The following is a 15,891-nucleotide window of genomic DNA, read 5'->3' as shown; positions in this document are numbered from 1 at the left end:
CTTCCCTCCTTCCTACCTTCCATTCTTTCTTTTCTCCTTCCTTCTGCCTTCTCTTTCTCCTTCTCTTCTTCCCTCCCTCCCTCCTTCCTTTTCTTCTTTCCCTTCCTTCCTTCCTTCCTTCCTTGTGGGTGGCTTTCCATATTCAAATTATCAAGCAAGTGGAACGGTCAAAATAAAAGATAATAAAGAAGATGTAAATGCTCCAACATTGGACATTTTTGAGAAGAGCTTAGAAAACTTTCAGGGGCCCTTCCATTCCATTATAGATTCTATTCTATTCTATTCTATCCCATCCCGTTCCATATTTTCCATTCCATTTTCTATTCTATTTTGTCTTCACTTATTCTATTCTATCCTATGCTAGCCAACACAATCCTAAGCTGCATCAACAGAGGGATACACTCCAAGACCATGGAAGTCTTAATACCACTCTACTACGCCCTGGTCCGACCACACCTGGAGTACTGTGTTCAGTTCTGGTCACCACACTTCAAAAGAGACATTGAAACTCTGGAGAAGGTGCAAAAAAGAGCAACCAAGATGATTAAGGGATTGGAAGCCAAGACTTACGAAGTGAGACTGAGGGAACTGGGCATGGATAGCCTAGAGAAAAGGAGGGCCAGAGCGGACATGATAGCAGTCTACAAGTATACGAGGGGATGTCACAGAGAGGAGGGAATCACTTTATTCTCCAGGGCACCAGAGGGCCGGACGAGGAACAACGGCTGGAAGCTGACCAAGGAGAGATTCAACATGGAGATAAGGAAGAACTTCCTGACGGTCAGAACGATCAACCAATGGAACAACTTACCAGCGGACGTTGTGAACTCCAACACTCTGGACATTTTAAAGAGGAAATTGGACTGCCATTTGGCTGGTGTACTATAGGGTTCCTGCTTAGGCAGGAGGTTGGACTTGATGACCCGCATGGTCCCGCCCAACTCTAACAATAAATAAATAAATCCTATCCTATTCTAAAATACTAAGTAAAATCCAGGAAATAAATAGAAGAGAAATAAAGTTTCCAGACTCTCCTGGACATCCGTCTGGGTCCAAAAAGGCAACACTTCTGCTTTCTTGGAACAAGGGGAGGTTTTGTGCAAATTTGTATTCTCTCCATTTATAGCACAGACTGTTCATAGTTCAAAAATAATAAATTAAAAAAAAGATACTGAAGCCCATTCTCACTCCATGTCGGAATCAGCTCCCATGATAGACTGTTGATTGTCTGTTGTTCGAAAATGAGAGACAGACTGCATAACAGCCTCCCTTAAAAATGTGACCTGCTGTCTTAAAGACCAACAGAGCTGGAAGAGATCTTGGAGGTCATCTAGTCCAACCCCCTACACTATTTCTGGCAGATGGCATTGCAGTCCAGTCTCTTCTTGATAAAACTCTTTGACCTCATCCTGGAAATGATTTCATTAAAGAGTTTAACGACCAGCAATAAAAACTTCAGAAAGTACAATATACCTTAATTATTTTTATCTTATTTTATTTTATTATATTTAATATTCTTTTATTTATTATTTTATTTTTATTATTTTGTTTTATTTAAAATTGAACGGGTCCAAAGACGGGCTGCAAAAATGGTGGAAGGTCTTCAGCATAAAACGTATCAGGAAAGACTTCATGGACTCAATCTGTACAGTCTGGAGGACAGAAGGAAAAGGGGGGACAGGATCGAAACATTCAAATACGTTAAAGGGTTAAATAAGGTCCAGGAGGGAAGTGTTTTCAATAGGAAAGTGAACACAAGAACAAGGGGGCATCATCTGAGGTGACTTTGGGGAAAGATTCAAAGCCATTTGAGAAAATATGATTTGACTGAAAGAGTAAGAGAGGCTTGGAACAAACTTCCAGCAGACGTGGTTGGTAAATCCACAGGAACTGAATGTAAACATGCCTGGGATAAACATAGATCCACCCTAAGATAAAACACAGGAAATAGTATAAGGGCATACTAGGTGGACCAGGAGATCTTTTTCTGCCATCAATCTTCTATTTTTATTATTTTATTTTATTTATTTTTTTCAGAGATGTATTAGATAACAGATATAAACAGCTGCCTTGAGTCCATGGAGAGGGGCGGCATACATATCTAATAAATTATTATTAATTATTATTATTAAATCCAATGAATAAATAAATAAATAAATAAATAAGTGTAAACAGAATTATTAATGCATGAAAAGGATACGAATAAAAGGGAATATTAGGACAGGGGATGGAAGGCACGCTGGTGTACTTATGCACGCCCCTTACTGACCTCTTAGCAATGGGGTAAGGTCAATGATTGACAGTCTAAGATTAAAATTTGGGGGGGTTGGGGAAGAAACCATAGAGTCTGGTAGTCCGTTCCAGGCATCTCACATCATTGCAAAACTACACCACGTGACGCAAGGCCACAACATCTGCTCTGCCCTTGTGCTGTGATTGGGAACAAAAGTTGGCTCTGAATGGCTTCCAAACCCCGCAACAGTGAACGGAAATAATATTTGGACGGCAGCCGTACGTCCTTTTCAAGCAGGACTAAAAACAAAAGACAAAGAAAACCGACAAACTTGGATGTGGTTGTTAAGAGTCCCCTGGCATCAAAGGGCCCCTTGGATATTTCTGGGCTAATTAATGTCTTCCGCTGGCCGGGAGCCTCTTTCCCGCTACGGAACGGCCGGTCCCTGCTGAGCCTTTCATGTTCTCCTCCAATTAAGCCCCAAGAGACTCCCTCTGCGGGGGCCTTGTCCTGGGATACACGCGTTGGACATCTGGTCTCTGACTTACGACCACCCCGAGCCCCAAATCTCCGTTGCTCAGCGAATTTTCTGACCTTTTGTTGTTATGTGAATCGTCGCCGTCTTTAAGTAAGTCACACAGTTGTTAATTGAACCCGGTTTCCCCGTTTGCCTGGCTTCCCAGAAAGGTCGCAACTGGGGGTCACTTGTATGTGACTGTCATCAATGCAGGTAGCCCTCGAGTTACGACGGCAATCGAGCCGAACATCTCCGTTGCTCAGTGGGAAGTTTGTGAAGGGAGTTTTGCCACTGTGGTACGACCTTGCTTGCTGCTGTATCTTGGATTATTATTATTATCTTCCTCCAGCATAAAATAAAAAAAATGCATAGTTTCCAACACAAAATAAAGCTTATTATCAAACATATACACATTTTTTCTTTTAACTTTGTAATCATTCAGTGGAGGCTCTGATATCTCTTTCTTTCACAAAAGGACTCTACAAACATATAATATATACTGCTCAAAGAAAGTAAAGGAACACTCAAATAACCCATCCCAAATCAGAAGGAATGAAATATTCTCATTGAATACCTTGTTCTGTACAAAGGTGAATGTGAAATTTATTGTCAACCAGTGTTGCTTCCTAAATCGACAGTTTGATTTCACAGAAGTTTGATTTCCTTGGAGTTATATTGTGTTGTTTAAGTGCTCCCCCCCTTTTTTTGTGAGCAGTGTATATTCATAAATTTCTTAAAATAGAGCTTTTCTCCATCTAATATTGTAACATTACAATAACCTTTACATTATTCGCTAGTCATCAAAGTCACATGTTATTTTGGTCTGACAAATCTATTGAACTAATTGTTCCAAAAAACAGTTTTTTTATAACACATATAAGCAATGTAGATTATATATAAAATAAAATAATTACAACAAAAAAGAAAACCATAATCCAACACAAGAACAAGGGGACACAATCTGAAGTTAGTTGGGGGAAAGATAAAAAGCAACGTGAGAAAATATTATTTGACTGAAAGAGTAGTAGATGCTTAGAACAAACTTCCAGCAGACATGGTTGGTAAATCCACAGTAACTGAATTTAATCATGCCTGGGGTAAACACAGATCCATCCTAAGATAAAATACAGCAAATATTATAAGGGCAGACTAGATGGACTGTGAGGTCTTTTTTCTGCCATCAGTCTTCTATATTTCTATGTTTCTATATGTCTAATAAACTAATTATTCCAATAACTAAATATATTATATTATATAATAATAATAATTAATAGTAATAATTTCTTAGACTTGTATGCTGCCCCTCTCTGGAGACTATATAGATTATAGTAGATTATATAGAGATTATAATAGATTATATATAAAATAAATTTGTGTATTGCCACTAAAAAAACTAAGTAAAAGTTTAATTTGTATATGTTTAAGCTGGTTTATTCCAATAATATTTTTTAAAGTGTTATATCAATACATTACTCATCTTCTTGACGCTATTGTTAAGGAAATCCCTGCCATTGTTAAGGTTGCAAAAATGGGATCATGTGACCTTGGGAACATGGCAACTGTCGTAAATATGGGTCAGTTGCCAATCGTTGGAAATTTAATCACATGACTGCAGAGGAGATGCAACGGTCATAAGTGTGGAAAACATTCCTAAATAACTTTTTTCATTGTTGTTGTAACTTTGAACGGAACTCCAAGTCTGCGGAGAGGGGCGGCATCCAAATCTAATAAATTATTATTATTATAATTATTTGAACAGTCACGAAACCAATTGTTGTAAGTTGAGGATTCTCTATATCTGTGATGGTGAACCTATGGCATCTGTGCCACAGGTGGCACACAGAGGCATAGCGGGGGCACACAACATGTCCTATGTTAGCTTCAGCACATACAGTAATACCTCGTCTTACGAACTTAATTGGTTCCAGGACGAGGTTCATAAGGTGAAAAGTTTGTAAGATGAAACAATGTTTCCCATAAGAATCAATGGAAAAGCCAATAATGAATGCAAGCCCATTAGGAAAATCCAAAACATTAAGGGTTTTTTAAAAAAAGCTGCCGGCAGACGGAGCTGAGGCGAAGGAGTGGGGGGAGTGGCAGCGAGAGGTGGCAAGAGGTGGCAGTCCCAACAAAGCAAGGCGAAAAGAGCCTCTCTTGAGCTCCATGGGTCTTTCCCTCCTGTTTTTGCCCACCCTGTCCCACTCGTTTTCCCCACACTTTTCTCCTCTCTTGAGCTCCTTGAGTCTTTCCCTCCTGTTTTTGTCCTCCCTACTCTGCCTCTTTTTTCGATCCTGGGATTCCTTTCCTGGGATTTCCCTACAGCATCGCGTTTTTGTGGAAGTCTGGAGGTGGGCTTTCCCATGGAGGGGAGCCTCAGGGGATCCCAGGATCGCAAAAACTGGCACTTGGCTTGCAACGAAAGTCTGGAGGTGGGGCATCCCAGCGGCAGTGGCAGGTTTATAGGGTGAAAAAGTTCGTTAGAAGAGGCAAAAAATTCCGAACCCTGGGTTCCTATCTCGAAAAGTCCGTATGACGAGGTACCACTGTATATGCATGCTAACCAGCTGATGTTCAGCCATGGGAAGTCCATTTTCACCCTCCAGAGGCTTCAGGAGAGCTTCCTCAAGCCACAGAGTGCAAAAAATAGCACAAAGGGCAAACCGGAAGTTTGGAAAAACAGACTCCTGGTTTCCCCATTGTGCTGTTTTTTGCACTCTGGAGGAAACTTCCCAGAAGCCCCAGAATGCAAAAAAAACCAACCACCCAATGGGGAAACCAGAAGTTCAGAAAATTGACTTCCTGATTTGCCAGTTGTGCTGTTTTTTGCACTCCGGAGGCTTCCGGGAAGTTTCCTCCAGAGTGCGGAAAACAGCACAATGGGGAAACTGGAAGTCTGTTTTTCCTAACTTCCGGGTTGTCTGTTTTTTCACACCCCAGGCTCCAGTGAGTCCCGTACGCATACCCGGGGGGGTGTGTGTGTTGTGTGCAGGGGTGGGGAGAGCACGGGGGGCAATGTGCATGCGTGAGGGGTGGAGGGAAGGGGTGGGGGCATGTGCACGCATGGTAGCACCCCCCACCCACCGCTTGAATGAAGGAAGGAGGGAAGACAAAGAAGGAAGGAAGGCAAAAGGGGGGAGAGAGGGAGGAAGGAAGGAAGGTAAAAAGGAAGGAAGACTAAAGAAGGAAGGGAGGGAGAGAGAGAGGGAGAAAGTGGAAGGAAGGAAGGAAGACTAGAGGGAGGGAGGAAAAAAGGAAGAAAGGAAGACTACAGGGAGGGAAGGATGGAAGGAAGGGAGGGGGGAGGAAGACAAAAGAAGGAAGGAAGGAAGACAAAAGAAGGAAGGGAGGGAGAAAGGGGAAGGATGGAAGGAAGGAAGGAAGAACAAAGAAGCAACAGAAGGAAGAAGAATATCACTTTTGAGGCTCTTTGGCTGCCATCTTGAGAAAATATTTTACTGAAAGAGTAGTAGATGCTTGGAACCAACTTCCAGCAGAGTGGTTGGTCAATCCACAGTGTCTGCATTTAAACATGCCTGGGATAAACATAGATCCATCCTAAGATAAAAAACAAGAAACAGTATAAGGGCAGACTAGATGGACCATGAGGTCTTTTTCTGCTGTCAGTCTTCTATGTTTCTATGTTTCTATCTTGACTTTTCCGACCCCCTCCCGGTGAGGCTCCCACTTTCTTTTGTGACTCTGCTGGGTTCTCCCGTCTCTCCTGCTGCCCCTCCGAACTCTCTCATTCTCTCTCTTTTTTTTCAAAGCCCCAAAGTTTACAAAGTTCCCTGATGAGATTCAAACAACCCTTCTGTCAAGAAGAGAGAAAAAGGCGAATGTGCTTCCGTTTGGCGCCTTGCAAAAGCCCCACGCAGCTCTTGACCTCTGCGGTGCCTTTCAAGCCATTTCCCTGCATGGTCCTTCTCCTCTGCCCCTCCCTCGCCCCAGTTTCAAGCTCTGGCCCCTCCGAGCACCCCTGGGCTCCCAAAACACCCCCCTGCCATTCAGGGACCCTGACCCTCCATTAGCCAATCCCCCCTGCGGGCATGCTAAACACAGAAGCCATTAAGAGCCCCTTGCAAAATAATAATAATAATAATCATCCTCATAATTCCAAGAGATTAATTTCCCGGGCTCTTTTTATAGGTGGGTAAGGGAGGCGCTCAACCTCCAAAGAGCCGAAGAGGCCAAAGAGCCCAAGGCCAAAACGCACACTTAATAGAAAAGTGCAAAATGGCTTTTTTGGGTCAAGCAATCAGCATAATTCCTTGCAATGGCCGGTTCTGTGCAGCCAAGAAGCCTTGTGCCAACTTCGCTGCTTTTAAAGGCTTGGCAACCCACTGGCTCCCCCCCCCCTTTTCATTTTTTGCAGGGCAGGTAATGGAAGCAAACGGAGGGGGGCGAGGCTGCATTTACATAATCCAGGGGGGGCTTTTTCTGCTGCCTACAGACCCCCCAAGATGGCATGCGGATTAATTGGGGGGAAATCAAAGCGGCGGCAAAGGAGAGACACAAAGGCCAAAGTGGTTCGCCCCCAGCGGTGCCATAGTAACTTGAATAAAAGGGCAAAATGTTCACTTCTGCAGCCTTTTGATGGGTTTGGAAGGAGAAGGAGAAGGTTCAAAGGGAGAAAAGGAGGATGGGAGGGTTGGGGGGGGGGGGGCTATTCCAGGGGCAGAAAAATGAGCACAGCCCTTGCAGAAGGGAAGGCTCTCCATCCAGAAGGTACCTGGAAAGCAGCGGTCTCCAACCTTGGCAACTATTATTATTATTATTATTATTATTATTATTATTATTATTATTATTTATTATTATTATTATTATTATTATTATTATTATTATTATTTATTAGATTTGTATGCCGCCCCTCTCCGTAGATTCGGGGGGGCTCACAACAATAACAAAGACAATGTAAGAACAAATCTAATAATTTAAAAAACACTAAAAACCCCATTATTAAAAGCAAGCATACACACAAACATACCATGTATAAACTGTATAGGCCTGGGGAAGATGACTCAGTTTCCCCATGCCTGACGGCAGAGGGGAACTTTACAAGAACTTTACAAAAAGCAAGGAGGGTGGGGGCAGTTCTGATCTCCGGGGGGGGAGCTGGTTCCAGAAGGCCGGGGCCACCACAGAGAAGGCTCTTCTCCTGGGTCCCACCAAACGACATTGTTTAGTCGACGGGACCCAGAGAAGGCTGACTCTGTGGGACCTAACCGGTCGCTGGGATTCGTGCGGCAGAAGGCGGTCTCAGAGATATTCTGGTCCGATGCCATGAAGGGCTTTATAGGTCATAACCAACACTTTGAATTGTGACCAGAAATTGATCGGCAGACTACGGAGTGTTGCTGTAATATGGGCATACCTGGGGAAGCCCATGATAGCTCTCGCAGCTGCATTCTGCACGATCTGAAGTTTCCAAACACTTTTCAAAGGTAGCCCCATGTAGAGAGCGTTACAGTAGTCAAGCCTCAAGGTGATGAGGGCATGAGTGACTGTGAGCAGTGACTCCTGGTCCAGATAGGGCCGCAACTGGTGCACCAGGCGAACCTCGGCAAACGGCCCCCTCACCACAGCTGAAAGAACATAAGAACATAAGAGGAGCCCTGCTGAATCAGGCTAAAGCCCATCAAGTCCAGCATTCTGTGTCCCACAGTGACCCCCCAATTGGCCATGGGGATCTTGAGCAGAAAGAGAAGGCAAGACCCTCCCTTTCCCTGGATCCTCAACAAATAGGACACGAGGGAACCCTGCCTGCCTTAAACAACATAGAGGCGGCACCTGGACATCCATTTCATTAACCACCTATGATACACTTGGCATCCGTGAATCTGTCTAATGCTGCCTTGAAACTCTCCAGGCTGACAGCTGTCACGACCTCTTCTGGAAGAGAATTCCATCAACCAAGGACCCTCTGGGTGGATAAATATCTCCCTTGATTTGTCCTCACTTTCTCACCTGTGAGCTTTAGGGAGGGGCCCCTCGTCCTAGGATTGTGGGATAGAGAAAAGGATTATTCTCCATCCACCTTTTCTATCCCATGCAGGATTTTATTCCCTTCAATCAAGTCCCCCCTTCAACGCCGTCTTTCAAGGCTGAAGAGACCAAGGCCTTGCAAACTGGTTTCATAAAGGGGGGGCTCCATTTCCTGGATCGTTCTTGTGGCCCCTTTTTGCACCTTTCCCAGTTCCATCCCGCAGCTCAATTCCATCTTCCTGTTCAATTTCCCCCCCGTCTTTGATTGCGAGCGGGAGCAGAAGGGAAGGGTCCCGTTCTGTTTTAATGTCGTCCCCAAAGCTTTGAACTGTATCTAAAAGCAATTTTATTCCTTTTGTTTCGAGTGTCAAAATCAACCGTGTGGAAACATCTCTTTCCCTGGCTTGAATAATTCATAGCCCGACAACATTTTATTCAAAATTATTGTCAGTGGAATCCGAGCCATATTAAAAAGCAATAAAAACAAAGAATTCCCCATAAAAACGCCCCCCCCCCCTCTGATTCCTCTAAATTCTCCTCCGTTTACATCTGTGCTGCTTTCGGGTAGCGGCTTTTTTTATTCTTAATTTTAAATATAATTACGCCTTGCTTTTAATCCAGTTATGGGGGAGTCAATCAAATTCCATTTTGTCATTAAGCCAGGCCCAGGACATATAAAAAAGTTTCGGTTTTTTGCCTTTCCGAGTTTTTAAAAAATTGTTTTATAATTCAAAAGTTGATCCCTCTTTTTTTTAAAAAAAAAAAATAAATTATCTGCAATGTTTGAAATTCTCTTTTTGGCTCCAAAGGGGGCAATGAAGCTGAGATCAGGTGTTGGCAGAAAATATTGACCGTGATTCTTGGCAACGGTTTGAATGTTGTGTAGACAGACAACAATTGGAGACACATTTTCCTTTCTTTTCGCTTTTGCCTGAAACATTCAACCACAGCAAACCTATTCAGCCTCCTATTAAATCCTGCTGCAACGTTTGATTGAAATGATTTGCAAGGGGAGAACGCGATTCTCCGAAGCAACATTAAAATGAAATTAAATCCACAATGCCCACGTTCTCCTGGGGAGGTCCGATTTTTCCCAATCACAGTTTGCCCTTCAACCCTGTCTGCATTTAACTGCAGGGTTTTGCATCCTTTCTGTTTTTTGCATCAATAACTATTTTTGTCTGGTTATCCTAAATCTCCCCCCCCCCCAAAAAAAAAATTACAATATTTCTTCCTTATGTTTAGAGGTTTGATTAGTTTAGTGGTTTGAAAAATCAATCTTGCTTTTTTGAAATTCTCTTTTTAACTTGGAATTGTTTGATCCGCCACACAATTTTGTTAAAAGTTGCCACCCGAATTTAATGACTTCTGAAATCGCTTTGTGATCCTGACTGCATCCCCTTTTTTACACTTTTATTTATTTCCTTAGTTTCCCACTGTCTGGCTTTGATTTTTCTAGATGGCTAAAGCTCTTCAGCAAATAAAGTTGCTTCATTTCTCAATATCCCTCCCCTCTTTTGGCATTTCATCTGGGTTTGGTAGTTTGCTTTCTGTTATAAACCTAGTTTATTCTAGGTTTATAGAATGTCACCGTCAGGGATGGGCAGCATACAAATTTAAACAAACAAACAACAAACAAACAAACAAATAGTTCTTGCGTTGTTGTGTTGTTAAGATGGACAGGAACTGATTTTGATGTTGTGGTCCTTGAGGCTTTCTGACCTTGGTGGTTTTCCTGCAGATGTTTCCCGACCCAGGTAATACCATCAATGTTAGAAGGCAGCCAGGTTTACAGAGGAGGAGGAGGAGGAGGAAAGGGACTTTATGATCCTTAGGGCTCTCTGAGTTCTTTGAGACATTTCATGACCCAGCTAGGTGATATCATCAATGCTAGAAGGGAGCCAAGTTTGCAGAGGAGGAAGAGGAAGAAGAGGAGGAAGAGGAAGAAGAGGAGGAGGAGGAGGAGGAGGAGGAGGAGGAGGAGGAGGAGGAAAGGGACTTTGTGGTCCTTTGGGCTCTCTGAGTTCTTTGAGACATTTCATGACCCAGCTAGGTAGTATCATCAGTAACAGTAGAACAGAGAGCATCAACATCAACATGTACATCAACAGAGAGCTGACAAGGGCCGGACTTTCTATCTCCAAAGCTTCTCCCCCGTCTTTCTCTGCCAGTGGAGTCTCCTCTCCCCACCCCAACTCAGCCTCTGGGCTCCCGCAGCCCTCCCCCTCCCTGCAACCGGAATGTCACCACCGCCAGTGAGAAGAAGAATGACAGCAGACAGACAGATCCATCTCTCTCCCACTGGCTGTGAAAAGGAGACGCTACAGACTCTGAGTGGGTAGGAGCAGGCTTTCCGGAGAAAAAGCTATTTTGGGAAAATCTCAGATTCTGGGTTGCATGTCAGTCTCGGGAGTCTCAAATATTCCCACGACAGGAGTGTTAAATTTGTCTGGAAATTCTCCAGAAGTTCTGGAGACTCTCTGCAGCAACACAGGGCAAGTCGTTGGAGGACCCCTGATTCCATGCAATATAAAAAAAATACAAATCATTTTTTCTGCGGATCACCAAAATTTTCTCACGGACCACCAAAGGCTCAGATATTATCTCCTTGCTGCCATCCCCAACCTCTTTGGACCTCCGAGGCCACGAAATTCATAAGTTTAAATCCCGCAAACCACGAATATGATCTGCCTAATGACTGGCTTGGTGGGCGTGGCTTGGCTGGGCGTGTGACTGGCTGGGCGTGGCCAACTGGATGTCACTCACGTCAAGAGGTACCTTAGAGAGACAGAGACAGAGACAGAGAAAGAAAGAAAGAAAGTAATGAAGGAAGGAAATAAAGAAATAAAGAAAGAAAGAAAGAAAGAAAGAAAGAAAGAAAGAAAGAAAGAAAGAAAGAAAGAGAAAGAGAGACATGGAAAAGTTTGTGTGAGACAGGGACAGACAGAGAGAGAAAGAAAAAGTGAAATATGGAGATAGAGAGGCCCAGAGAGAGTGTGTGTGTATGAGAGAGAGAGAGACAAAGAAACAAAGAAAGAGACAGAAAGGAAAAGAGAGTGAGAGTGAGAGAAAGAGAGAGTGAAAGAGTGAAAGAGTGATAAAGAAAGATTTGTATCCCTTCCAATATACGGTAAATTCTGGGGGTGGGGAATAGTATTTTCTATTATCACTATCATTATTATTATTAGTAGTAGTAGTAGTGTATCTTTCATTCATTAAACTTCAGACTCAGTCAACTGAACATTTAAAGAAATTGTCACGTATTAGTATTATTTATTTATATATATATATAAATATATATATTTGACTTCCATGCCGCCCAATCCTGAAGGACTCAGGGCGGCTTACAAAATAATAATACAAATACAAAAGATCCAAAGCAATACAAGAAGTGGAATATAACGTCTAAAACTGACCCCGAGATAAAACCCATTTATTGTAAAAAGACATCATCGCCTGCATACAAACCATTCATACAGTTTGGCCATGAAAGGCCTGCCAGCAAAGCTAGGTCTTTGTGGCCTCATGCAAGGCCAGCAGGGTGGGAGCAGTACAGACATTGGGGGAGTAGATGGTTCCATAGAGCCGGGGCAGCCACAGAGAAGGCCCTGCCCCACGGTCCCACCAGCCTGCATTTCTTACTTGATGGGACCCGGAGGAGGCCAACTCTGTGTGCTCTTATTGGTCTCTGGGAAGTATTATGGTGGGAGAGAAGTCCCGTAAATAATCTGGCCTTGAGCCATGTGGGGCTTTATAGGTGATAACCAACACCTTGAATTGTGTCTGGAGACTAACATAAGGAGCCAGTGCAGCTCGCATACACAACTCTCAGTAATGGTGTGTTTACTCCTAAAACATATATCTGTTTAACACACACACATGCCCACCCCTTTCAATGGAGAAAAAACAGATCCTTCTTGCATGGCCATATATCCAATGGCCCCACCAGCTGCTGTTCTGTTTCAAAAGTAAAATATGTTGGGGGAGGGGTGCAAAGAGGGAAACCTTCCAGCTAAAAAAATAGTTTGCAGGTGATTTGGGACTCGCTTTCCTCCTTCTGACCTTGTGAAGCTGAGAATCCCAATGCAAAGCCCCCCTCCCCCGCATCCATTGTTAAAGGTTCTTCTGCAAAAGTGAAAATGAAAAGCAAGTGAATTCCCAGCCACCCGTCATGCAGACCGAAAGGGGGGAGGGGGGATTCTTCGCAGCGAATGCAGAGAGAGGGAGGGAGGCCCCTGTACACCCAGGTGGTTTCAGGCTTGGCCTATTCCGCCAGCCCAGCCAGATGCAAACTTCTGCAGAGTGCCTCTGTCTGCAACAAAGCAACCCACACACCATAGAACTCTTGGCACACAAAAGAGATTTTTGCAGACTGATATGGAATGGAATGGAATGGAACAAACAGAACAGAACAGAATAGAATTCTTTATTGGCCAAGTGTGATTGGACACCCAAGGAATTTGTCTTTGGTGCAAATGCTCTCAGTGGACGTAAAAGAAAAAGATACATTTGTTAAGAATCAGGAGGTACAACGCTTAATGATTGTCATAGGGGTCAAATAAGCAATCAGGAATCAATCAATATTGATATAAATCCTAAGGGTACAAGCAACATGTTACAGTCCTACAGTCATAAGTGGAAGGAGATGGGTTATAGGGACGATGAGAACACTAACAATAATAGTAATGCAGCCTTAGTGAATAGATTGACAGTGTTGGGGGAATTATTTGTTTAGCAGAGTGATGGCACTTGGGCAAAAAACCCTGTCCTTGTGTCTAGTTGTCTTGGTGTGCAGGGGTCTGTAGTGACGTTTTGAGGGTGGGAGTTGAAACAGTTTGTGTCCAGGATGCGAGGGGTCAGTCAATATTTCCACCGCCCTCTTTTGGACTCGTGCAGTCTACAGGTCCTCAATGGAAGGCAGGTAGGCAGCCATGGTTTCTTCTGCAGTTCTGATTCTCCTCTGAAGTCTCTGTCGGTCTTGTTGGGTTGCAGAACCGAACCAATATGGAGAGATATTTCTTTGCTGCAAAATAAAAAAAAATCCCAGAGTTGCTGCTGTTTCTTTGCATTCAGTCTTCTCTGTTATGTTGATGCTCCAAGGTTTGGGTCCCCATGCTTACCAAGTCAATAGATCAAAGCCAGAGGTGTGCTCGCATCACACCATCGCACCTGTGAATTGTCGCTCCCAGCCTCCGCAGCTGTGGGGCCCTGAGAAGGAGCTGCAAAGCCAGCAAGCCCCCATTCCTCTTGGGGGACCCAGAAGAGGGGGGGGCAGGAGAGGGGGAGCTGCAAATAGTTTAGTTGCCACATTTTAAAATGACACAGAGCCAGGTTTTGGAAGACGTTGCAGCCAAGCCAGAAAATATCTTCTCTTCCATTCCATTCCACATGTTCTGTTCTGTTCTGTTTTATTCTATTCTATTCTGGAAATGTCTCCTAAGTTGCTTCTCTCCTTGTTTATTTATTTATTTATTTATTTATTTATTTATTTATTTATTTATTTATTTATTTATTTATTTATTTATTTATTTATTTATTTATATTATTTATATTATTATTATTATTATTATTATTATTATTATTATTATTATTAATTAGATTTGTATGCCGCCCTTCTCCATAGACTCGTTTAGTTTCCACCCACTGCTTCTTGTTCTACCTTCAGGTGCTTTGGAGAACAGTTCAACTCCCTCTTCTTTGTGGCAGCCCCTGAGATACTGGAAGGCTGCTCTGCTGTCTCCCTTGGTCCTTTTCTTTCTTTCTTTCTTTCTTTCTTTCTTTCTTTCTTTCCTTCTTTCCTTCCTTCCTTCCTTCCTTCCTTCTTTCTTTCTTTTTCTTTGGAGAACCCGTTGACTCCTTCTTCTTTGTGGCAACCCCTGAGACATTGGAAGGCTGCTCTCATGTCTCCCCTGGTCCTTCTTCTCATTCAACTAGCCAGGCCCAGTTCCTACAACCATTTTTCATGTGTTTTAGCCTCCAGCCCCCTGATTCATGGATGTTTTAATGAATGCTTTATTTCCATACGGTTCCCCCAGTCCTCTCAAATGCCCCATTCATGGACAGATGGCGGGAGAGCTTTTCCAGCATAGAGAATGCCTTCACAGCCAAAATAGCCAACAGAATCCTAAATTGCATTAACAGAGGGATACAATGTAGGACTAGGGAGGTACTAATACCACTCTATAAAGCCTTTGTTAGACCACACCTAGAGTAACTGCATCCAGTTTTGGTCACCACTCTACAAAAGAGACATTGCAACTCTAGAGAAAGTGCAGAAGAGGGCAACCAGGATGATAAGGGGACTGGAAACTATAACACCCAAAGAGCGGTTGCAAGAACTGACCATGGCCAGTCCAGTAAGAGAAGGACCAGGGGACACATGAGTCTTCCAATACTTGAGGGTCTGCCCCTGAGAGGAGGAGGGGGTCAGGTGGTTTTCCAAAGCATCAGAGGGCCAGACAAGGAACAACAGATGGAAGCTGACCAAGGAGAGATTCAATCTGGAAATAAGGAGGAATTTTCTGACCATGAGAGCGGTCAAGCAGTGGAAGAGAAGTTGCCTGCGGAGGTTGTGAGGATTCCAACACTTGGGACCTTCAAGGGGAGACTGAACTGCCACTTGTCTGAAATGATATAGGGACTCCTGCTTGAGTGGCGGGTTGGACTAGACCTACAGGGTCCCTTCCAATTCTAATAATAATCTAAAAAGTGGGTGGACATAGAGGCCGATCTACCTCCAGTTCTCTCCAGCGTTTGTCCTGTGGAAGAGTCAGTTCTCTCCAGCTTGCTCCATCAATGCCGCTGCCTAAGCTCCAGATGGCTGCATTCAGATTTTTCAAGCAACTCGCAAGCTTGGAATTCCAAACGCGATGCCTGAAATGGTTTCAAATTTAGCCCTGTGAAGTTTGGCTGGATTTCAGGGAACACAAGCACCATGGCGCCTCTAACTACGGGGCAATCTGCTTGATGGGTGTGAAGGAGGCCTTGTAGAAAATCCAGAAAGCTTCTGATCTGGGTGGCATCATCTGAACTCATCACCAAGAAGGTGGCAATCTTGTAGACCAGCATGGAAAACAGCCATTCCTGAACATCTACAGTTTAATCCCAAGATTGCTTGGATAGAAGAACGATCATTGTGGGAGAAAGAAAGAAAGAAAGA

This window comes from Erythrolamprus reginae, chromosome 5 (genome assembly GCF_031021105.1).
Source record: "Erythrolamprus reginae isolate rEryReg1 chromosome 5, rEryReg1.hap1, whole genome shotgun sequence".
Taxonomy (NCBI): domain Eukaryota; kingdom Metazoa; phylum Chordata; class Lepidosauria; order Squamata; family Dipsadidae; genus Erythrolamprus; species Erythrolamprus reginae.
The sequence above is the reverse complement of the archived record's forward strand: the minus strand, read 5'-3'. Positions refer to the sequence as shown.